Here is a 25,382-nt window from a genome sequence, read left to right on the forward strand (position 1 = left end):
GCGATCATTCCACTGACCGGTTAGCATTCTGTTAAATTCGAGTTCTTGTAATGTTGTTAAATTCCTGATGTTGTTATTGAGACCTGTTATGTATAATCTGAAGTTGTGTTCTAGGGCCATCGTTAGACTATAACTCGTATTCGATTTCGGTATTGTGCATGACTGATGAACTATTAGGGTCGCTATATCGATTCATGCTAACCGTTGTGTTGAATGATAATGTTATTGTTGATAGATTGATTGAGAATATAAACGATGATGATACCAGAAACTGTTGACTATATTCGGTGATATGATGACTGTGCATTTTAGGGTTTGCAGAAACATCGTGACGGCCAATATGATTCTCGACGAAACAGGGTGATGTTCCTGTGAGAATGATCCCGACGAGACACTTGTTTCGCCATGGCCAACCTCGACGAAACACTTGAGCGTTTCGCCGAGACAGTGAGCAACCAACTCCATGATATTATTGCCTGATGAACTGCTATATTAAATGTTAAACATAGGATGTGATTTCATGATAAAGAGCTATTAATTGTAACATAGAGCACATGCCATTGACTGATATTATCACAAAGCTTGATCACTATTGGACCTCACCACCTTAGCACATGAAACCTAAGAAAAAGAACCAACTTGAGCCTTTGACTACTTAATGATAAAAACTGTTTAATCGGTTGTGATTGGGCCGCCATTTAGGGCATGCATCTTTAGGTGACACAAGGCCAACAAGCTTTAAATGAGCTGATTCTACTTAACTCCAATTGGACCAACATAATTGCTTTATCACATATGAGCCTTCACATTAATTACTTTACCACATGTGTTAGTGTTTGACACATGAAATTGAATTGTGTGTCAATGGCAGATTTGATGTGTGTGTAAGGGCATAGAGTCAAAGTATGAATTTTAATTTAATGTTAAAAATGAATGTGGCAGCTATGTGATCAAATCATATAGGCATTTATAGATGTTGTCAGTAGCGACATCATGTGCATTGAGTGATGGGTTGCATGATTCGAATTATTACATAGATTTCATGATTTAACTGATGTTCGGATTACTGATATAAACATTGAACACATGATTTGGATTTATGCTTGAACCAAATACCTTAACAGCTTACATATATATATATATATATATATATATATATATATATACTTATACTTTTTTTGGGTCGATGTTCGTTACTTATTCGATACTGTATGATCATGAATGATATGTGAACTAAGTGGATACAAACTGATTATGTATACGTGCGTACTTTAGGACGTGACTGCTTAACTGTGAGCACATACTTAGCATACCGAGCAAACCAAGGTGAGTTCACACAGCCAAGGCATAGGGTTCCCAGGGTGGGAATGGGATTTGGATGATTTATTCGTACATACTTAAATTAATAGAACCTAATGATATGGTCCTCGGGTGAGGAAGAGTAATGATAAGATACGGCTAGACTAGTATACCCATTTGAACTGATCTTCGCATACACGCCAGGGGTTGGCCGCGATATTATGACAAATCATTCGCACACATGCCTTGGGAAGGCCGCGAACTATACATACTAAAACTTCGCACACATGCCAGGGTGGCCAGCGATACAAATATACATAGTCTAGGATATTTGGGAGTATTTCCCCAAATCTTCGCATACATGCCGAGAGGGCCGCGATGGAAACTAATACGAGACATGACTTAACGAACGAACATAATGCTACTTATACTATTACAATTACTAAACTGTACACTGTGAACTCGCTCAACTAGTTGTTGACTCTCTGCTGCATGCCTTGCAGGACCTTAGGTACTTATGGAGCTTGCACAAGGAGGAGCAGGTCGTTGTGGGCATGGATCATGAATGCTTGTTAAACGTTTATGACATTACACACTTAATACTAATGTTTGGGTTTTTACATTAATGCTTCCGCTACACTTGATTATGTTGGTTTTGATAAACACCTTTCGTATTGATTGATAACTATTACTACTTAATTACATGTTCAATATGATTGGTGGCTTGATCCTGGTCATGTCACGCCTCCAAGCGGTGGTACTGCGCGGGTGGATTTTGGGGGTGTGACAGCTTGTATATTGATGCATAACATGATTATCGAAGACGAAGGCAAACGATATATGAGTACGATGAAAAATGTGTTTAATGAGAATAATGTTCCGGTAAGTATGGAGCAACAAGATTTGAACTTGTTCTCGTTACATAATAAGTACATACATGAAATTTTTAAGGCGGACTTATTGGAATACATTTGTAATAACGCGAACAACTAACCAAATGACGAAGCAAACGACGACTAGTTTTTTTTAAGTATAGATTTTATTTTTTTAGTGAAATGTAACTATATTTCTTTAATTTGAGTAAATTGCGATTTTGGCCCCTGTGGTTATATCACTTTTACCATTTTAGCTCAAAAATAATTTTTTAACATCTGAGGCCCTAAGGTCTTTTTTCCAACTCTTTTGGCCTCCAACGTCTTTTTTTCTAACCATTTTGGCCCCTAAAGGTAAATGGATGGGGTTAGTGTTAGGGGCCAAAATGGTTAGAAAAAGAGACCTTCAGGGCTCAGATGTTAAAAGATTACTTTTTGGGCTAAAATGGTAAAAGTGATATAACCACAGGGGCCAAAATCATAATTTACTCTTTTATTTTTAAGTTATGTAGTGTTTTTTAAGTGGTGTATCATTGGTGCTATTTGCCACGGTTTACGCCCCCGCCGAGAGGAATTAATACTACTTGTTGTTTAATATGTAGTATACAACTAGAAGAGTGCCCCGCGCGCGTTGCGCCGCGGGCAAAGATATTGACTACATGTCAACAACGTGTAATCGATCAGAGTTACAAACTCGAGTTATAATTATAACTACAATGTTATATGTATATTAATAATTGTGTACACTAATAAACACATGTTGACAACAAATAATCCAATAACTGTTTCTTTGACAAGCAACTAAAGTCCCAAAAACCGGTAGGAACTAACTGCATGCTAAATAAAGTTTTACCACTTACTGATCTTTGAGCAAAATGAACAATTCCAGCCGTAGAAATGCCCTTGTTGTGTACCACCAATTTTTCTATACCTGACACACAAGTGTGCAAACCATTAAAGTATTGTTTTTATTATTGTAAAGTATTTAAGTTGTATTCATTAGATTACCCAGTGTTAACATGTTAACACCACCAACATCTGTTTCTTAAAGGAAAATCAAAAACCATTGTTTAATCATTAATTATGTTATAGAAAAAACCCTTCTGATTCCAAAACTATATATATATATTTTTGGAACGGTGACTTTCTTGTGTGTTCGGGCCATCACACTCCCCAAATTAGAAGAGCCTCATTGCCCCACTCTGGTCAGCCTATGTTGTTTATTCGAGCCCACGCTGGCTTCAGAGTTTGGCTTGGGCGTTCCCCCGGAAAACCATACCGTCGGGGCCTAAAGCCCTAGTACCATGAAGTTCACTATAACACATGTCTTCAACACCCAGCAACACATCAAGTAATGGCGTAAATCACACATCTCCATGAAGTTCACTGTTTCTTTCATTCATATACTAACATATAGTATATGTAATTAATGTCTTCTTTTAACACTATAAGAAAGGGTACACAGTTTCTACCTTGGTGAGTTGACATGCCAGCATAACCCTTTTTGCACACCCTCACGTCATGTGCACGTGTATGAGTCTTCGTCGGTTTTGAGTTGAGATTCTCTCATCTAGAGATCAAAAGAAAACCAACTAAAAACAGGAAGACAAAAGCAAACATCAATAAAAAAAGCATAATCTATAGCATTCTATAGTAAAACACAAAGCAAAAAACCGAAAATTTGTTCAACTTATTACTTAATCAAGTGAAATAGTAACAAATACCTTTTGTGGTCTCCTTGTATCCCATTTTTAATTCTGATTTTGATTGCTCCTGTAATCCCCTTCCTACACAAAACTCAAACTCTAAATCTCAATTTCATCATCAAAATCCCTAACCATAATACCCAATTTATACTCACACTAACCTCATTCCTCCGGTTACTATCCCTACCATAGTTTTGTTCATGATCTTGTTCACCGGAGACAACCTCGCCCCTTCGAGCAGCCGACAAAAATAAGGTCAAGCATGTGGAAAACAATATAGTACTTTTGGTTGATCAACTAATATCCGAATGATTACAAAGCCTTCATATTTGATCAGACAACATCTTTACGAGTAGCATCTGCTCAAAATGGCAATCTCCCAAGAGTTAAAGAATTTTATACATTCAATATCAAGTGACAAATTTGCTAGGAATAAGTTACCATATCCTTCCTAAAATCAAATAATGAAAGGTCAGTAAATATATCATATTAACATCAGAATATACCTTGAATTCGCTATTGATCTTTGTAAGTCCAACCTTGGTGGAGTCTTTCAGAGCCCCTAAAGCGTTTAAAAGCACCCATCAACCTTCAAACGCTTATATTTTCCGTCATGAATATTGATATTAGTTAATCGATCGATTTATAAGGAAAGAACACAGATTCGAACACGAAGCTTAATTTTTTTTATTCAATCAATTAACCACTCAACCAGGACCTCTAGGAATCCGTTATTGGATATGGTGGTGAATAATCAATACCTACCGTATTGTTGCCGATATATATGAAGATGTCACATGCACGGTGAGGACTGGTGATCAGAGCAAGTGGAATCTGATCGGAGAAGTTATCGAAGCCCTAGTCATCGCTTTCCTCAGCCGCCGCGCCACGTTTATGTTGATGACAACCTATAAAAATTAGTTAATAATGCTAAATCTGTAACTAAAATACACTTCATAAGGTAGCATGCTAAAAATTTAGTTAATAATGTCAACTAAAAAACCGAACAATATTCAATCAAATAGTAGTTTTTATCAATAAATCATTATGATAAAATCAAAAGCTTTATGATGAGTTCCCAAAAATGCAACTTCTTTGATTTTGCTTAATAGCAGTCATTTCCTATAGCGCATCTATTCAATCTTAAATCAAAACAACACAGCCAAAATAAAATACACCTAGCCGTAAACAAAGATATGAAGGTTAAATTGAAAAAAAAATCACCCACTAACCTCATTTTAATAGTTATTCCAAACGCAACGTCTTACCCTGTGCTAACCATGCTTGCTTTCTCACTGGAACCGGATAAGGCTGCCAATCTGAAAAGAAGCGCAAAGATTATATAATACCCACCTTCAACATCGACACAAAAGTCCAGCTTCATGTGAAACATAATTAAAGACCGCATAAACTTGAAACCAATCGAAGTTGCACAAAATCAGGGTTAAAATATTATTGAACTTTTGAATGTAAAGACGTGTAAATTCAGGAGAAATGATGTGAATGCTCAAAACAATATTTTGTCATGAAATCAATGTAATACCATACAGTAAATTAACATAAAAATAAACTAATTCCCATGATGGAAAGCCTCATATACTTTGAGTAAATACCAACCATACTTTTCTAATTTATTTCTTATACTATTACTTTAAAATAAAGTAAGTCCTATGTGGGAATGAGTTAATGTAAATTAATTTGACTAAAACGCCCTAGACGAAAGCATGCGTGATGTATATTCGGACCGTCAATCAATCGTACCAACTTTGTATGATTTCTATAACCTCTAATAAGTTTATTTTCATCCTTTCTGATATATCTACAACTCCAAAACCATAAAATAATAATCATGTTTTCTACACTTGCATGTCCCTCTAGTGGCTGTAAGAAATCAAGCCTCAATGAGAATGGCATGCAGGTGCTGGCATGTGGTATCATGTTTTCTACACTTTATGACTTTAAAGTTTAAACCAATAAGTTAAACCTACAATCCTACATCCAAGCACCTGAAAATTAGAGAGAAATCTATGCAAATCTTGGACTGTTAGTGTTACAACACACAACTTCCCAATAATAAATATTAATTAGACTCTAACAGCCAAATTGGCTATCCGTATGAGTCATTATTAACATTCTTATATTCAATTTCAACAAAATTTAGGTAAGATTTCTGATACTTACATAATTCACTCCGAAACCCTAAATTTAGCTGCACTTTAATAATGAATCCTTTGACCAAAAAGTGAAGATCAAATCCAAGATATCTGCAGTCCCAGAGATCAAAGAATAATCGCAAGAATCGAATGACATAGATAAAAGCCCTAATTTTGAAATGATATCCGTCATAAAGAAGATCTGGATGGAAGGGTAACTGGCCTTGAGGGGGAGGAGAGCCGACTGTCATTTAGGGTTCGGTGTAGGAACTCATGATGATGATGGTGGTGACTGGTGGTGAACTTTGTTTGATGGAATTGTGTGTGGGAATGGTGTAGTGACTCATGATGATGATGGAAGAACCCTAGGTTCGCCGGAATCAGGCATGTTATCTCCAACACCGCGGCGAAGTCGCTGCCACGACGTCGCCCTAGAACCACCGCCTGTCGGCTTCCATCTCGGTCTCTCCCTTTTCAAGTCTCTCTCTTTCTCTCTAGATCTCATCTGAACCCCTTTTTTTTTGTTGATTATGTTGCAGGTAGAAAAGTACAAGTGTGGATATGAAAATAGTGTATAACCAAACCCATAAAGCCGGTACAACATTCTAAGCAGAATGTACCAACTTCATTGCATCAAACTGTTACAAATTAGAGTATATATAAATGTGTCATGCAGTTATATTATTATTATTATCATCATTTGTAACACTCATCTTTAGTGTCTCTTTACCATTTTTTTCATATAAAACTACCAATTTAAAACTCTCATTTAAAACTCTCAATTTGATGAAACACGTAACCTTACCCGATTGTGTTTACCTTTTTTTCCGCCTAAACGTAGGTTCGAAAAGTGAACAAAGGAGCCGATGCCCCCTTCAAAGCTTTCAACCGACTTAACAATAACGCATACAAGAATAGAGGACGAGTCATTTTCAACAATGTTTTAAAATCCGGTTTTTTAATCATACCGGATTAGGCAAAAAAATGGTTTAACCGGCTGAACCGGGTTGTGCCGGGCGGTTCAACCGGGTTGACTATTTAATTGTATAATTTCATAAATTACAACATTAACTCAAAAAATAATCCAAAATTGGATTAAAATGAAAATCTGGAACGAACGATGGGGTGATGGAAGTCTGGAACAAGTCACGAATGATGGAGTGATGAAACAAGTTTTGAATTTTGATCGATTGAGATAAAATATAAAAAGTTGTTCGGTTAGCTAAGAGTAAACATGGAGATGGGACGATAAAAAGTAAAATCCTAACCCAAAAACATACTTGAGACGGTACTGGTATAACGGTTCAAACCGGTATACTGGATTTTTCCGGCGGTACAAAGTCTATGCCGTTTCTCCTACTTGCCGGGGTGTTTCGGACCGAATTTACATCTGAAAACGGTAATACCAGTTCGGTCGGTATTTACCGGTTTTTAAAACATTGATTTTCAAAGTTGGGGGAGAATGATGAGAACATAAGTATGCTATCTCCAAAATTGAAATTTAAAGTTTCTTAAATTAGCGGAAGCATGTTATCTTCTCTAATTGAAATTCAAATGTATTTGCCTTTATTTTTTATTTATATTATGTTTATTGTTTTTGTTTTTGTTTTAGAACTATAAATACGGTCAGGGCCGGACATATAGTACAATTAACTCAGACTTAAGCTTAGGGCCTTCATTTAAAAGAAAATTAATATGCTAACTATTAGGTCATGGGTTCGATCCCTACAAAGGGGGTTTTTCCCAGATTTATTGGGTTTCCTCCTGAATTGGTGTATAGGCATTATTGTTTAGTGGAGATGGATATAATCGGGTGGTTCTGCTGGTGGCACGATAATAATCCAGTGGTCCGTCAGTGATCCAAATTTGTTGTTCAAAAAAAAAAATATGCTAACTATTAATATTAGTGCAAACCTATTGTTTAAAATTTGTTTGATTCCTTATACAAGCAAACCACTATGTGTTATGTTAGATTTTTGTATGGTTACAAACACGGATAAAGGAGTTTTGTTTATAACAACCAAAGAAAGAAAAAAAGGTCTCAAAATTTCATTTCGCTTTGAGCCTCCAAAAGTTTGAAACGACGCTGAATACGATTGAACTCTTACCTTTAGTTTGGTTGATTAGTAATTGATTTTCATGAAGTTTGAGTACTATTGAGTTTCCTTCTCTAATTCCTTGACATTCGATTTTCTTCACTTAGCCGACTTAATGTCAAAACAAGTAGAAACATGGTTTTAACATAAGACATCTAAAAGTTATTAGTATCCGTCATTCTTTTGTGGCACGGTAAGTGTGAGGTCAAACTCTTTTTATAGGTACATCTAGGATGTGTTTGGTTTGCCAAATTTAAAAGAATTAGTCTAAACACCTTGTAATGTGTTTGGTTTGTATAATTTGCTACAGCTGTAATATGAATTTTGATTTGCTAGAATTGTAACCCAAATCATAACAACACACTTCGCTTCGGTTTCAGTTAATGGGGTTTCGGTTCGATTATTGGTATGTTTTTTTCATTGTTTTAATGTTGAGCCTTAAATGTGTGGGTCATGCAAAAATAATGTGCAAACAATAAATATACATAGTTAAAGCTTGTAGATTATTTTTTTGAACGACAAATTTGGATCACCGACGGACCATCAGAGTATCATCGTGCCACCAGCAGAACCACCTGATTATATCCATCTCCACTAGGCATAATGTCTACACACCAATCCAGAAGGAAACCCAATAAATATAGGAAAAACCCCACTTGTGGGAATTGAACCCAGAACCTATTAGTCCCAAATTTTTATCCCACCACCAAGATGTCATTAGGCTATAAAGCCATGAACAAAACTTGTAGAATTATTACTTATATCTAATGGTTAAACACTTAAACACTAACTTAAAAACCTATGTGTCCCATGGATTCAGCCATGTATAAAATATTCGGTTCGATTCGGTTATTTTCGGTTATGAAAATAAGAATAACCATAACCGAACCGTAACAATCGATTATCAAAATATAAATAATCGACCCTTCGGTTATTTCGGTTATATTGATTCGGGTTTTTCGGTTATTTTGGTTTCACTATGTCATATCAACATTTCTTTTTCTGTGTTTACTTTTATTTTTAAGGCTTACATATAAATATTATACGCGTTAAATCCATTTAATTTTTTTATAATAATTTGTGTTCGTTAACTTAAAAAAAGCTGAGTACGCAACTGTAACACCTCGTAGATTTATGTCCAATAATGTATCGACACGTGTCATGAGCTTTAAACGTGTAAAAGATTACATTAGAGGGACTAAAGTTGACAAACAAGGAAAGTATGTGAATAAAAGGGTTCAAAATGTCAACAATGGATAAATATACTTTAAAATAGCCCTACACGATGTGTATACCCTTAAACGAATAAATCGTGGATCATACGAAGCTAATTGTGAAAGAAAGTGAGAGACTACATACTACAGGGGTTAAATGTGTCAACATGTTTAAAGTATACCTCTGAGTGACCTTTTAGCAAACCCGAAGCTTTGTAATGATTAATTATGCTCACTAGAATGCGTGATAAAAATTTCACAAGGTTTCGATTAAGTATGAGAAAGTTATTACAATATTCGCATACGAGGGGGTAAAAGCGTCAACATTGAAATTTAAGGCTTTTCGATGATCGTATGAATAACCGGGGACTTAACAAAGTTGGGTTATGACTCGGGGTCCTTAAAAGTCAAGTTTGGGGGTTAAAAGTGCAAGAAACCATGTTAAAATCAAGTTTGGAAGGACCAGGGGCCAAAATTGCAATATTTGAAACTTGCTGACCGGACTTGACCCTCACACGGGCCGCGTAAGACCCTTGGGGATCCTTACGCGGGCCGCCTGGCACTCCCAGCATCAGAAAAACTTGGCAGGTGATTGTTCTAGCAAGTTACACTGACTTAGAAGCTTGGTTTTTCAATTCTAGGGGCATGTTTGATGGTTTTTCATGCCTAGGGACACTTGGAATGATCAGGAATCATTCCATAGACTTGTATGTCATGATCTTGATGAATCAAAGCTCCTATATAAGAACCCACATGTTGCACCATTTGATCACATTCATTTGAAAACTCCACAACTCACTCTCTGAGGATTCCTGGAGCTCAAGACCTCATCCTAGTGATCATTAGTCGTGCATAAGACCTTGGTAAGCATCATTAACCTTCCTTAATTCAGTTTTACTTAGTTTATTAGCTTAAAGTCAAACCGTCGTAATTAAGATTTGACTTCGTCATTAATCTTAATTTGTCCAGTCAAATTTCAAATTGAAAGTACCTATGAGTTGGTAATTATGTGAGCAATAAACCCTTAAAAGGGCACCCTCTGATTCCCACTCTAACTAGGTCAATTGTCGGGTCAAAGTTAATCCTAAAAAGTCAACAGAAAGCTTATTTTCAAATTAATGCATAATTAGTAATGTAGAAGCTATGCAACCTGTTTTGTCATTAATATAACTTGGTAATTAATGTAAGAACATGTCTAAACATGTTCAACTCGACAATTTTCAGTTTAAGCTTGGTTCGGAACCGAAAGTCGCAAACGTAGACTTTTGCTTTGACTTTCAGTTCTGACCCATTAGAGCACAGTTTAGAAATGCCTTAGAGCTTATTTAGGACCAGGTTTCATGATAATATATGTAACACCCCGTGTTTTCAAAAGTCAAAGTCAAAGTCAAGATTGAAGTCAAAGGAAGAAAAGATCGCTAATTGTGATCCGTCATTCCTTGCTCAATTCCTGTTTTGACTTCTTTGACTGTAGTTAGTCTGTTTTATGTTTTTACGTTAGTTGTAGTATGTGGGGTATTTAGCTAAAATCTCAATAATCGAAGAATATTTCTCAATACAAATCGCTTTACGGCTGTGAATAGTAGGAAGTAACAATGCGATAAAGTCAATTGATCAATAATCGAACTAATCTAATCATCATCGAACTCGAAACTCGAATATCGCAGCGATTGGTTATTGTTATGTGTGGTAATCAATCGAATCGCAATCGAACTCAATCGAAATTGAATTATGATAATCGGTGGCGAAAAGACAGCGCGAAATATAGATGCTTGTATGTTAGATATAGTAGTTGGGATTAAAACTAATTTGAATAGAAAACTCCATCGTATCCTCATCGGTCACAATCGAAATCGAAATATCAGAAATCATCGCGCCGAACACTCGAATCAGGCGGCTGAACGATCAGGCTACCAGCCGATCGGACTGCTGTCCGATCGGACAGGCTGTCCGATCGAGCTGCCTGGCCGATCGGCCAGCCTTTACCTCTTCTGGCATCCTATAAATACCCATGTCATTGTCAAACTTTCTACTTTTGGAAACCTCTGACCGACCAGCACGCTCAGCTCACCTTTTCTCTGATTTCTCTCGATTCCGGTAAGATTTCGTCCTAAATCTTGTACTTTCTTGATCTACACGCACTCCTACACCTTTCTATCTTTCAAATCTTAACTTTTAACCGTGAAATCATCAAGATTCAAGTGTTCTAGGATGATGTAATCATGGGTTCTTGAAGAACTTCATGTTTTGGCCTCAATCCACCAAGAATAACTTGGATCTAACCGATTTCCACATAAACAAACAAAGATCCTTCACGAATCTAAACATATTCACGGTAAAAAGGGATTAAAAGATGGTTTTCCAACTTTCTTTCAACTCTTTTACACTCAATGCCTACGGAGCTTGTGCCGACTTACTAGTCATCCTAGTGGTTGTGCGGTTCAAGATCCGGATTCTATCCACGAGGTTCACCGATTTCGGGTTAAACGTTAAACAACCGTCCCGAACAGTTCACTGACCGGGTTTGGGTGATTCCTGTCCGATCAAGGGAACCAAGTAAAGACGAGTTTTCTGTTGTTTGACTCGTTCTCAAAATACCTCGATAAAACGACAAACAATCAGAACAACCAAGTGTTAGACGAATAGGCTGATCAGGTCAGCGTGCTGACCGATCGGACTGCTGTCCGAACGGACAGTCAGCCGATCGACTGGCCAACCGATCGGCTAGCAAATGGTCCCACACTTAATCATTTTAATCTTTTGAAGTTGAGCATTGAACGAACTGCTGTTCGATCGGACTACCATCCGATCGGATTACTCTTCGGATCATGAAATACTTGACTTTAACACTTAATCGATTTTTCACATGTTCGACGCACTAGGAGTGCCACCCGATCGAACAGCCGTCCGACCAGGTGACACCCTGCTGAGAACTTGCTTTGCTGAGGTACCTAGCCGATCGGGTTGCCGGCCAATCGAACGACCGTCCGATCGACCGACCTGAAAGGTAAAGATACTTCAAGGTTTTCAATGTTTTAAAATGCTACAACAAAAAATTCAAGAGGTCAAACCATCATACACAAACACATCTTACTCAAAGGAAGAAACAATCCACTCGAACAGCCATCCGATTGGCCTACCGACCGACCGGACAGTTGTCCGAACGGACTGTCAACCGAACGGTCAGCCGTCCGATCAACCAGCTGTCCGACCCTCCAACACTTGTTTCCGTTTTACGCATTGCTTATTGTTATGCTATCGAACTATTCAGGCTAACCCTACTCTCAAGCGCTTCCTTCAATCCATCAATCGCTGTGAGTATACTCGATCCCTTTTTGCTTTCAGCACTTTTGGGTGTCACATACATTACTTATACTAAATCACATCGAACACACTACGCAACATTTTAAACGCTAACCGTTACCGCATGTAGTACGTGACTTAATGAATGCTTGTTTGTTATGTTTACACGTGGAATGCTGTCTACCTGCCTTAACGACGATAGTACTATAGTTTGGACTTAGCACCCGTTCACACGGGGGTTGTTAAGGACAATTACTTGCATGGATTACGGTGGTAATCATGTATTGCGAACTGCCTCGGGCAGTCAACCCGCAGTCATTGGCATCGATAGATCCATGTCGATAATTAACATGCATCGTTTTCCTCTGTGTACGTGCTGGTTATGCGTAAACTATTTCGAACTCTATTATGCTATTATCAAACTTGTATGCTTACCTTTACATTTTATGTATTGACTTTATTTTAACGTATGTGACAGGTGTTTAAGATGCTTATCTGCTAGGAAAGCGAGGCTAGAATAAAGCTCTAGAGCCCAACAAATAGTTGTCTGTAGTAGTCAAATTAAGGGTCTCTAGAAGCAGATAAACAATTGCTGTTTATTTAAATCTGAGTTGTCGGAACAGAATATTTGCCTGGATTTTGTCTGTAATAATTTATTTACTGTTTGAGATACGGTATGGGACGTATTATTTAAATTGAATAGTAATGATAATTGTTATAGAAACTTCTGGACAATCTGTTTCGCTCAGTGCCATGCCCCGATGATTCCGCCATCGGTTGGGGTGTGACAGATTGGTATCAGAGCCATAACTATAGGGAATTAGGCAAGACTCGACCTAGTCCGGGTCGATGTCTTAGAGACCTAGACTATAGTTAGGACCCAATAGACAGATTCGTGCATGTCCATTTAGGGACTATGTATGAGCTTATTACTATTCTTCGCTATTCTCGCCTACGCTATACTATCACCGCACTCGAATTTTCAATAATAAGAAAGCGATTTAGTCAAGATTAGGTGTGAAAACCGCAAACTCTCGACTAAATTGCTTGATCAATGCTGTTTTATCAACTTATCAATGATCTCTTCATTATTCTTTTTCAATAACGAACGCTTGTTCAACGGGAGAATTATACCAAACCAGGAGTGAAATCCATATTTTGATGAATAATCTCCTCTATTTTACTAAAATCAAAGGAAAGTTGTCAAGCTAGGGGTGAAACCCTAACCTTGATGGCTTGACCATGGATTTTACCCAAAACTCTCACCAAAGTCTCGACGGACTCCAGCGACCTGAACTCACAATACGGCTAGAGGGATGTGCGCCGGATGCCCAAGAATCGAGGCAGAGGCCCTATTCTGAAAGTCAAAATGTGCACGACGGATCCTTGAGAATAGTCGAATCGCTTTGGGTAGTCAATGTCTAATAGCCGCAGACAATCTATTTCTCGATTTTTACAAGTTTCGATTCTGAGCCCGCAACTGCTGACTCTGATGACTCGTTGATTTTATGTGCTTATATGAGCTTAACTATTTCTGTGTTTAAAATTTTGAGATTTATTCGATTTTTGCACTCACTTCGATCGACACACACAACCCGCATTGCTCTCCTATCTCAATACTCTAATAGGTCGCTACAATAAGAACGACATTATGCTACGATATACGCTTATACTATACTAATCGATATGCTATATGCGATCGCTATATACGAACGACTCGTGAGCTTTGAATGATAGGTTTCTGTATTCTGACTGCTTTTGGTGATTTTATGCTTACGTGCTTATGTGCTTTTGTGACTACGTGAATTTGTGGATTATGTGCTTATGTGTTTATGTGATACATGCTTCAACGTGTTCCTAACCTTTAGTAAGTAGTAGACGTGTGAGGTGAGATTCGATTTTGATGTGTCTGAGACCTATGACGATGTCTGTTACAGACAATGTCGTCATCTGGACACCGAACCCCACTTACTCGCCAAGAAAAGAGAGACAAACGTCTTGCTGCTATCATCGCCAACAAGTAGCAAAGGCTGTGAGTGAAGTGTATGAGAACGTCAGCAAATCATCTAAGGAGTCGAGAACTGAGGCTCCCAAAGATGCTGCTAAAACTGTTTTCAGCTTCAAACAGTTCAAGGCATGCGGACCAAAGGAATTCACCGGAGAAGATGGCCCAACAGCTATGTTTCAATGGTTCGATTTCGTCGAAGTCACTCTGCGCCAAAGCGGCTGTCTAGAAAATCTCCGTACCCTAAACGAAACCAGCGTCTTCTAGTCCCGAGCTCTAGACTGGTGGACGGCCGAGCGAAATAAACGCGGGAATGATGCAGCTTATGAGCTGACTTGGGAAGAGCTGAAAGCCATTATGATGGACGGATTCTGCCCTCCCCATGAACGCCAAAAGCTGGAGGACGAGTTTTGGAACATTAAGCAGAAGGATGGAGACAACGCAGCCCTGACTGCTCGCTTTAAGCAGCTCAGCATTATCTGTCCCGATCAAGTCAAGATGCCAGAGATAGCAATCAAGAAGTACATTCGAGCTCTACCCGACTGTGTTGCCGGTTTTGTTCACACCGCAAAGACCTCATCAATCGAAGAAACTTACCTGCTTGCCGCCGAAATCAACAACAAGCGAGTAAAAGCTGGTTTCTGGGATAAGCCCTCCAAGTCTCTGCATCAAGCCACCACTGCACCGACCGCCGAAACCGCCACTGCTCAACCATCAAAGTCATCACACCGCAAGAAAAAGAACAACAACAGCAGCTCCAGCAACAAGAACTGTGCTGTCACTACCACTGCTGCCCCTCTGCAAGCCGTACCGGCTCAGCAGCAGTCTCATCATCGACCAGCACCAGTTACTCATGCACCGCCAGCAAAGCGTGCATACACAGGTCTCCACCCGCTTTGCCCGACATGCTCATATCATCATCCGGTGGGTCTTGCCTGTCGTTTCTGCGCTCATTGCAATCTGTACGGTCATTTCACTGCCAACTGTCGCTATGGTCCCCGTAACACCACAGCTCCTGCCACTGCTCATCAAGCTCTAATCCCAGGCCCGCAAGGCCAGCACGCGGCTCAGGCACCCGCGATCAATGTTCGAGTCTGCTTTGCATGTGGTGATCCTAACCACTTTGCAAACATGTGCCCGAACAGGGTTGTGAAGCAAGAGCCCCAGCAGCAGCAGCAACACCAGCAGCAGCAACCTCAGTAGCAGCAACAAGCCGCACGCGCCAGAACCTTCGACATCAATGCTCGTCAAGCCCAGGCTGACAACAACGTAGTTAATGGTACGTTCCTTGTAAATGGTATTTATGCATTGTGTTTATTTGATACTGGAGCCGATAACTGCTTTGTGTCATTTGAATTCGAGAAGCTCCTTAGTCGTAAGCTCTCTTATCTGCCCTCGTCATTCGAAGTTGAAGTCGCTACTGGAAGAACTGTCGCCGTTAATTCTGTTCTTCGTGATTGTAGCCTCGAGCTCAACAATCACGTCTTCCCAATCGACCTCATTCCAATGCAACTCTGAAGTTTCGACGTCATAATAGGCATGGACTTTCTTCGTGAAAACCATGCTGAAGTTGTATGCTTCGACAAGATGATTCGATTCTCGCTCGCGAATGGTGATTTACTATGTGTCTATGGCGAAACTGCTTCGAAAGGCCTCAAACTCATGTCGTGTGTCCAAGCTAGCAAGTATCTCCGCAAGAAATACAGAGCTTTCTTGGCCAACATTGTAGTAGCGGAGAAGGAAAATAAAAGGAAGACATAAGTCAAAGACATCCCAGTGGTCCGTGAATTTCCTCAGGTATTCCCTGATGATCTTCCTGGACTACCACCAAGTCGTGATATCGACTTCCGTATCGACCTCATACCTGGAGCCATCCCTGTTGCCAAAGCTCCTTACCAACTCGCGCCGTCCGAAATGCGTGAACTCTCGAATCCACTCCAGGAATTACTTGAGAAAGGCTTTATTCGCCCAAACACCTCTCCTTGGGGCGCGCTAGTCCTCTTCGTTAAAAAGAAGGATGGGTCGTTCAGGATGTGCATCGACTACCGGGAATTGAATAAGCTGACCATCAAGAATCGCTATCCCCTGCCTCGCATCGACGATTTGTTTGAACAGCTGCAAGGTGCTACGTGTTTTTCGAAGATCGATCTACGTTCAGGCTACCACCAGTTACGCATTCAAGTGGAGGATATACCTAAAACCGCTTTTCGCACCCGCTACGACCATTATGAGTTCGTTGTTATGCCTTTTGGTTTAACCAACGCACCTGCGGTCTTCATGGATCTGATGAATCGCGTGAGTAAACCGTATCTTGACCGTTTCATCATCGTGTTCATCGACGATGTCTTGATCTATTCCAAATCGAAAGCCGAACACGCGCAACATCTACGTTTGGTTCTCGAACTACTCCAGGGGAATCAACTCTATGCCAAGTTCTCCAAGTGTGAATTCTGGTTGGAGGAGGTTCAGTTTCTGGGTCACATCGTTAATAGTCAAGGTATTCATGTCGATCCTGCGAAGATTGAAGCAGTTAAGAGTTGGATTACGCCAAAGAACTCGTCTGAAGTCCGTTCTTTTCTCGGACTAGCGGGCTATTATCGACGATTTATCAAAGGATTCTCAAAGATCGCTGTATCGCTTACCGCCCTTACGCATAAAGACAAGTCTTTTGTTTGGGGAACTGAACAAGAGTCTGCTTTCCAAACCCTCAAGTATAAGCTTTGCAATGCTCCTATTCTCACATTGCCCGATGGAAACGACGGTTTCATTGTCTATTGTGATGCTTCCAACCTCGGCCTCGATTGTATTCTCATGCAACGAGACAAGGTTATAGCTTAAGCTTCTCGACAGCTCAAAATCCATGAGAAGAACTATACAACCCATGATCTCGAGCTAGGCGCAGTTGTTTTTGTGTTAAAGATTTGGCGACACTACCTATATGGTACCAAGTCTACGATCTTCACCGATCATAGGAGCCTGCAACATATCTTTGATCAGAAAGAACTTAATATGCGTCAACGCCGATGGGTAGAAATTCTCAACGATTACGACTATGAGATTCGTTATCACCCAGGCAAAGCAAATGCCGTTGCCGACGCGCTCAGCAGACGGAGTTATTTGCTCAGCGTTCGTAATACCCAAGCCCAATACGATCTAGAAACTCTCATCCGCGCGAAGCTCAGCATCCCTATTTAATGAACGCACCTTGAAGAAGGAAAGAATCTATCACGATGGAGCTCAGCTTGTAAGCAAATCGAATGGGATTTTCTATTTTCTGGACCGAAATTGGATCCCTAAGCGGACTGAATTGCGAAAGATTTTGATGGACGAAGCCCACAAATCTCGGTATGGAAATGGGAGAGTATAGCTATGGACTTCATAACAAAACTTCCGCACACGTCATCAGGTCACGACAGCATTTGGGTTGTTGTTGATCGTTTAACCAAATCAGCCCACTTTTTGCCAATACGAGAAGACTACAAGGTAGAACGATTAGCCCGAATCTACACTGACGAGATCATTTGTAATCATGGGACGCCTCGTGACATCATCTTTGACCGTGATGCTCGGTTTACCTCGCGATTGTGGGAAACGCTTCAAGCTGCTCTTGGTACTACGCTTAACTTGAGTACCGCATTCCATCCTCAAACCGACGGCCAGACTGAAAGAACGATCCCTACTCTTGAAGACATGCTCCGTTCGTGTGTCATAGACTTCGGTGGTAATTGGGATAAATACCTACCGTTAGTCGAATTCTCGTACAACAACAGTTATCATACCAGCATCCAAATGGCACCGTTCGAGGCTTTATATGGAAGAAGATGTCGATCGCCTATTGTGTGGTACGAGATCCGTCACTCGCAATTAACTGGTCCTGAGCTATTGCAAGAAACGACTGATAAAGTCCTCCAAATTCGAGACAACTTGTTGAAAGCTCGGAGTAGATGACGGGTGGTCCATAGGACAACCCTTAATCATCTTAAAAGACAAATTAATCCTTCACTTAATCGTGTAATTATCTGGAACTGGATAACTACAGTTGCTTATGTTTCAGGTGCGGTTCGGGAGCTTAAAGTGGATTAAATGCAGCTTTAGAGGGTTCGGAGTTGAACGGGTCGAGTGTGGAGTAAGAGATGAAACAAAGAAGAACAATCAGCTTGTCACCGTAAATTACGGTCCTACCGTAGTTTACGGTGGACCTGATTTTGGCCTGGATCCCACCGTACCTCAGACAAGATGCACCGTAACACTCTGAAGGCCACCGTAACTTACGGTGGCACCGTAAGTTACGGTGGAGGCTGCGAGAAAATTGTAACTGCCATCATTTATGCAGTTTTATGATGTCTTTTCATGTATTCTCATCATTGGTCGATTGGAGAACAGCATAGGGGCGATTTTGGGTGATTCTGCTTGGCTTGGAACAATATCTAACATTCGGTTTTTGATTTTGATTTGTATGAACATTGAACTATTTGTTATGATGATTCACCAAGCTATGTGTGGCTAAAACTCTCGGTGATCATCTTAGGTGAAGGTTTATCTTGAACTTTTGTGTGTTTATTTCTGAATTTCTAGAATGATAACTTGCGTTGCTTGAATATCATGGTATATGCATAATTGTTTGTAATTTGTTAATCGATAGTGCAATTTCTAGTCTCGATCGTACGTTCTTGGTGCCGTTGGCAATCGAGATATCACGGGAAGGGTTAGGGTTGGTTATTGATTAATTGATCATCGGGAAACAACCTCGCATTAGAAATCCGAGTACTTCGTTCCCTTTTATCACTTCGATTATGCATCTACGAGTTATGTCTATGTAACTCTTTCTAGTTGAAATTTCACACAATTGTTAAAGGAAACTGAATCCTAAGATGGTCATTGTTCTCCTAATCTGTTAAACAATCAACTTCTATTTGCAATTAGTTATTAATTTAGTTTTTCTAAAACAACAATCCAAATCATTGAACTTTATTTTCTGCAAATTAGGTTAATTGTAGTTAATTCGCAAAGCTATAAAATCAACACACTTTCCACATACTCCCTGAGTTCGATACCCTTACCACTATCTATAGTTGTTATTGGGATTAAATTTGCATGTACCACGACAAGCACGCCAAATTTTGGCGCCGTTGCCGGGGAGTAGTGCGCAACGTGTGTCAGTTTGTTAGTTTTGCTTTGTTATTTTCGGGTTTACACTGGTGTGTTTAGTGTGTAGGTTCTACAGGTGCATGCATACTAGAGGCTCTCACAAAGCGTCACCATTGTCATTTAATCCGGAAATCGAAAGAACGCTAAGGCAAAACAGGGTTTTATTACGAGAAAATAGAATCATTGGTTCACCCACTTCACCAATTACACCAAGAAACATCATGGCTGATTCACAAATTCCACCTACAACGGGTCAAACGACCTCATCATTTATACCTACTTCAACACAACCATCACCAAACACAACCATACCAAATTCCACTACAATTCCTACTCCACCTCATGACACTACACCAACCAACACCACACAACCCATTACTACCCAAGAAGAACCAACCATTACCTTTAACCCTTCCACTACTATACCACCATTATCCCATTTCTTCCCGGGTGCGGGTCCGTCATATTCAAGCCATACCATAGCACCAATTTCGACCATTGTCCATGCTACTTCAACATTCAGACCATCGAACCAAGCTGGTTTTCAATATTCAACCCTTCCATTTGGGCAATCGTCGGGAATTCAAGGAGATGGGTATGATGAAGGATTTGAGGAGTTTGAGGGGTATGATGAAGATGGGTATGCTTACGGGGGTTATGGTGATCAAGGAGAATTCGGTTATGTGCAAAGTCAATCTCAAGGGATGGCAAGTGTCGGTGGAATGCCACAACAACAACAACTCATACCACAACACATTCGGCCAAGACCACAAGGGCCACCAATGCGACATCCTATCCCATTGCAACAAGTCCGGCCGCAAAATGTACAACCACAATTTCAAAGACCACCTCAACGCCCACTGATGTGACAACAACAGTTTCAACAACCAATTGCACCACAAGGGCAAGTACCAAGGCCAATTGGTCCTATTCCTCCAAGAGGTAGGTTTGGTGTACCAAGGAGGCACCTTAGAGAAAATGTGAGGGGCATCGAAGCGCATTTTAGGCCGGTAATCACCCAAAACCCTTCACCGGTAGTCATTCCTCACAATGATCAAGGGAGAACATTTGAAGTGAGGACCAACTCTTTGCAAAGTTTACCAAAATATAAGGGGTTAGCAACGGAGGAGCCTTACTTTCATTTGGAGGCTTATGACTCGATTTGCAACACTCTTGGGAGTCAAGGGTTCTCAGCCGACGATATTAAATTGGTATTATTCCAATTTTCTTTGGAAGATAAGGCGAAAAAATGGTTCTACACTTTGCCTTCGGCATCCATATATACATGGGGGGAAATGCAACAAACTTTCTTGGATGAGTTTTACACCGCCCAAAAGACCAACGATGCTAGGAAGGGGTTGAGGAGTTTCCAACAACAACATGGTGAAATGTTCCATGAGGCATTTGAACGATTCAATATGATGATAAAGAATTGCCCTCACCATGGAATTGAATTGTGGGAGTTGATGAATGCCTTTCATGAAGGGTTGAGTGCCGAGGATGCTCGTGATTTAATGTCCATTACCGGTGGGACTTTTGGTACACATTATGAGAACGATGATTGGGAGTTTTTGGAAAGCATGGCAACTACATCAAAGAGGAAAGCTCAAGCATCAAGGAGAGCACGACCGGCCATTGCCCGACCTCAAGTGCACGCCATAGATGATGGTAATGTTCAAACTACTAACCAAATTTATGATGTTTGTGCTTTGTGTAATGAAATAGGTCATGCGGCTGAAAATTGGCAAGGGATTGTGGAAGGGCAATATGAAGAAGTCCATGCGGTTCAAGGTCAACAACATGAACTCTAATACCTACCACCCCGGGTTGAGGAACCACCCAAATTTTCGGTATGGGAACCCTTCAAATCAAGCTAACCCGAACTTTCAAGGTAGCCAAGGTAACTTTGGTTCACGCCAACCTTACAATAACCAAGGTGGATATCGAGGCGGGAACAACCAAGGCTATCAAAAGCAATATCAAACGGGTCAAGAACAAGGGGGTCTTCGGGTGGAAACGAGATGATGGAGATGCTAAAAAGCATGCAAATGGAGATGCAAAAACGGAACCAACTCGATGAAGTTCGAATGCAAAAGGATGAGGTTCGTGACAAAAGCATCCAATCACTAACAACCCAAATGGGTCAATTAGCAACCGACGTGGCTGAATTGAAGAAAAACAAGGGTCAACTTCCTAGCGACACTAAGGTAAACCCTTCGCATGGTACGTCATGAGGTAATGTTAATGTTCATCATGTTAGTGTTTTAAGATGTGGAAAAGAGTTTAAAGCCAATTTGTCACCCGAATTGGTTGAGGGGGTAGTTGAGGATATTACGGGTATGGAAAGTGATGATGATGTTTCACCGGTAAAACCAAAAGAATTAAATGTTAACAAACCGGGTTTGGGTGAAAATGAAAAGAGTGAAAAAGTTGAGGGTGAACCGAGTCAAGTCCCTTTTCCGTCGGCTTTACTTGACCCGGGAAAGAAAAATTTTATTGCATCGAGAGGTCCCCAAAAAGAAGAATTGTGGGACATGTTTAAACAAGTTAAAATTAACCTCCCACTTCTTGATGCAATAAAACAAGTACCCGCCTATGCCAAATTTTTAAAAGAGTTATGTACACAAAAAAGGCAAAACAAGAAGAAAGTGCCTAAGCGGGTCGATTTAACCGGGCAAGTAAGTGCAGTTTTAAATGGGGAGCTTCCTCCTAAGCTCCAAGATCCGGGCACGCCATTGATTAACATACAAGTTGGTGATTTTCAAATGGCTAAGGCGTTGCTAGATCTTGGAGCCGGGGTGAGCATTTTACCGGGGGGCTTATATGACCAATATGATTTTGGTCCGTTAGCAAGGGTGGAGACAACGGTTGTTTTGGCCGATTTGTCTCATAAGCTACCTCGGGGTATGGTTCAAAATGTAATCGTAAAAATTGATGAGTTTTATTACCCGGTCGACTTTCTAGTCTTGGACTACTCGTCCGCGGACCCAAAACAACAACAAAATGTAATTTTGGGTCGGCCATTTTTGAGCACCGCACATGCCGTGATCGATTGTAGATTTGGTACGGTCGACATGACTTTTGGGAATCGAAAAATGCGTTTGAATGTTTTTACTAACAATTCTAATGCTAATGGTGTTGATGAGTGTTTCAGGCAGATATAGTTGACTGATGCAACCCGCATGAGTATGAGGAGGATGGTTTGGATGTTTGCCTGTGTGATTTTTCTGAACAGGTACATGCTTATGCACTCCGGGTTGAAGAGGAAAAGCAAGATGCAATGGCTTTGAAAGAAGGTAGACCACCATGGACTCAGCAATTTGAAGGTTTACCGGCGGAGATAGATTCGGGTACTAAACCATCGTTAGAGGAACCACCAAAGTTGGAACTTAAAGACTTGCCGAGCCACTTGAAGTATGCATTTTTAGGGGATAATGACACTTTACCGGTCATTATTGCCTCTAATTTGGAGTTGGCACAAGAGCAAGCGTTGTTGGAAGTTTTGAAAGAGAACAAGGGAGCTATCGGATGGACGATTGCCGATCTCAAAGGAATTAGTCCATCCATTGTCATGCATAAGATCATTACCACCGAAGATGCAAAGCCGACACGAGAAGCTCAAAGGCGATTGAATCCGAACCTACGGGAGGTAGTTAAAAAAGAGGTAATTAAATGGTTGGATGCGGGAATTATTTATCCGATTTCGGATAGTACTTGGGTGAGTCCCACCCAAGTTGTGCCTAAGAAGGCCGGTATTCAAGTAGTCAAAGATGAAAGTGGTGAACAAATTGCCACCCGACCGGTTACCGGGTGGCGTGTATGTATTGACTACCGGAAATTGAATGCCGCCACTTCTAAGGATCATTTCCCACTACCTTTCATTGACCAAATTATTGAAAAATTATCGGGTCAAAAATATTACTGTTTTTTGGATGGGTATTCGGGTTACAATCAAATCGCAATACACCCGGACGACCAACACAAGACCACCTTCACTTGTCCATATGGCACCTTTGCCTTTCGGCGGATGCCATTTTGCTTGTGCAATGCTCCTGCAACTTTCCAACGATGTATGATGAGTATTTTCTCGGACATGGTTGGGGAGTCGCTTGAAGTATTTATGGATGACTTCTCCATTTTTGGCACTAGTTTTGATGCTTGTCTCAACGAATTACAAAAAGTGTTAAAAAGATGCGTTGAGAAAAATTTAGTGCTAAGTTGGGAGAAAAGTCATTTCATGGTGCAAGAGGGCATTGTGTTGGGTCATGTAATTTCTGAAAGGGGGATGGAGGTGGATAAGGCAAAAATACGGGTAATATCATCTTTGCCACCTCCGAAAAATGTTAAGGGTGTAAGGTCATTCTTGGAACACGCGGGTTTTTATAGACGTTTCCTTAAGGGTTTTAGTGTTATCACCAAACCCTTATGTGGGTTTTATTGGCCCACAATTTTCAAGGATGCATGTGAGTTCGCTAGAAATTGCATAAATTGTCAAAAAATGGGAAGTATATCGAAGAGGGATGAGATGCCGTTACAACCAATCTTGGTTGTAGAGATATTTGATGTATGGGGTATAGACTTTATGGGTCCCTTCCCGAATTCGAATGGTTTCCGATACATTTTGGTAGCGGTGGATTATGTCTCGAAGTGGATTGAAGCTATTGCAACACAAACAAACGACCATTCGGTTGTTTGTAAATTTGTTCAATCCAACATTTTCTCTCGTTTTGGCATCCCGCGGGTTATTATAAGTGATGGTGGTTCGCATTTCAAGAACTTCAATTTCAGAAAATTATTGAAGAGGTATAGCGTGAATCACCGGATTACCACACCTTACCATCCGCAAACGAGTGGACAAGTCGAAGTGTCCAACCGTCAAATCAAAGAAATTCTCATGAAGACGGTAAGAACGGATAGGAAGGATTGGTCGAGTAAGTTAGACGATGCATTGTGGGCATACCGAACGGCCTACAAGACTCCTATTAGCACAACGCCTTACCGGATGGTGTATTGATGTGTGTAAAATACAACATATAAATCACATCAATTAAGGCATAAAACTAACCCTTTTTAAGTACTAATGTTGGAAAAAGAGTGTTTTTGTCTTCCTTTTGTATTTTCAGGATGAAATGAGCTCAAATTCACAAAAGAAGCAAAAAGACAACTAATTCTAGCATAAATACAAGGAAAGGAATAAAAGTAGACTGCCCGGACCCTCAACGGCATCCTCCAAAGCAAAAAAGAGAAAACAGAAGCCTGAACACGCCCCGTGCTCAGCCAGCACGGGGCCGTGCCCAAGAAGCAGCATAAAAGACAAACTTGTAGAAGCTTCTATTGCCCACCACGGGGCCGTGTCCAGTGAGCACGGGGGCGTGGTGAAAGTACAGCAGGCGCATTAATTGTAATTGCGAATTACAATTAATGAGGAGAGAGAGTGTCAGACGGGCACGGGGGCGTGTCCAGCGGACACGGGGCCGTGCCCAGCCTTCTATTCAGCCTATAAATAGGAGTGCTTGGCTTCATTCCATCTCATCCCTTGGCACACCACCTCTCTCACACTTCATCCACCACCCACCACCACCATAA

General features: G+C 40.4%; 1 long non-coding RNA gene and 1 other non-coding gene across 7 annotated transcripts; both read right to left on the reverse strand.

The window, feature by feature from the left end:
* Window positions 1-2,844: 2,844 nt before the first annotated feature.
* Window positions 2,845-6,591, reverse strand: LOC110922121. Of its 6 annotated transcripts, none has more exons than XR_004886422.1 (8): window positions 6,059-6,591; window positions 5,110-5,196; window positions 4,643-4,785; window positions 4,384-4,466; window positions 4,039-4,236; window positions 3,896-3,958; window positions 3,644-3,741; window positions 2,845-3,102 (listed from the first exon to the last, which is right to left on the reverse strand). It is a non-coding gene; the product is annotated as an uncharacterized LOC110922121 (long non-coding RNA). The 6 variants fall into 6 exon arrangements; XR_002582897.2 differs by having other exon boundaries at window positions 3,644-3,763; window positions 6,059-6,590; XR_002582898.2 differs by having other exon boundaries at window positions 4,384-4,475; window positions 6,059-6,589.
* Window positions 6,592-21,140: 14,549 nt separating this feature from the next.
* Window positions 21,141-21,246, reverse strand: LOC118489397. The gene has a single exon (XR_004887416.1). It is a non-coding gene; the product is annotated as a small nucleolar RNA R71 (small nucleolar RNA).
* Window positions 21,247-25,382: the final 4,136 nt, after the last annotated feature.

The sequence above is a fragment of the Helianthus annuus genome, chromosome 17 (assembly GCF_002127325.2).
Source record: "Helianthus annuus cultivar XRQ/B chromosome 17, HanXRQr2.0-SUNRISE, whole genome shotgun sequence".
Lineage (NCBI taxonomy): Eukaryota > Viridiplantae > Streptophyta > Magnoliopsida > Asterales > Asteraceae > Helianthus > Helianthus annuus.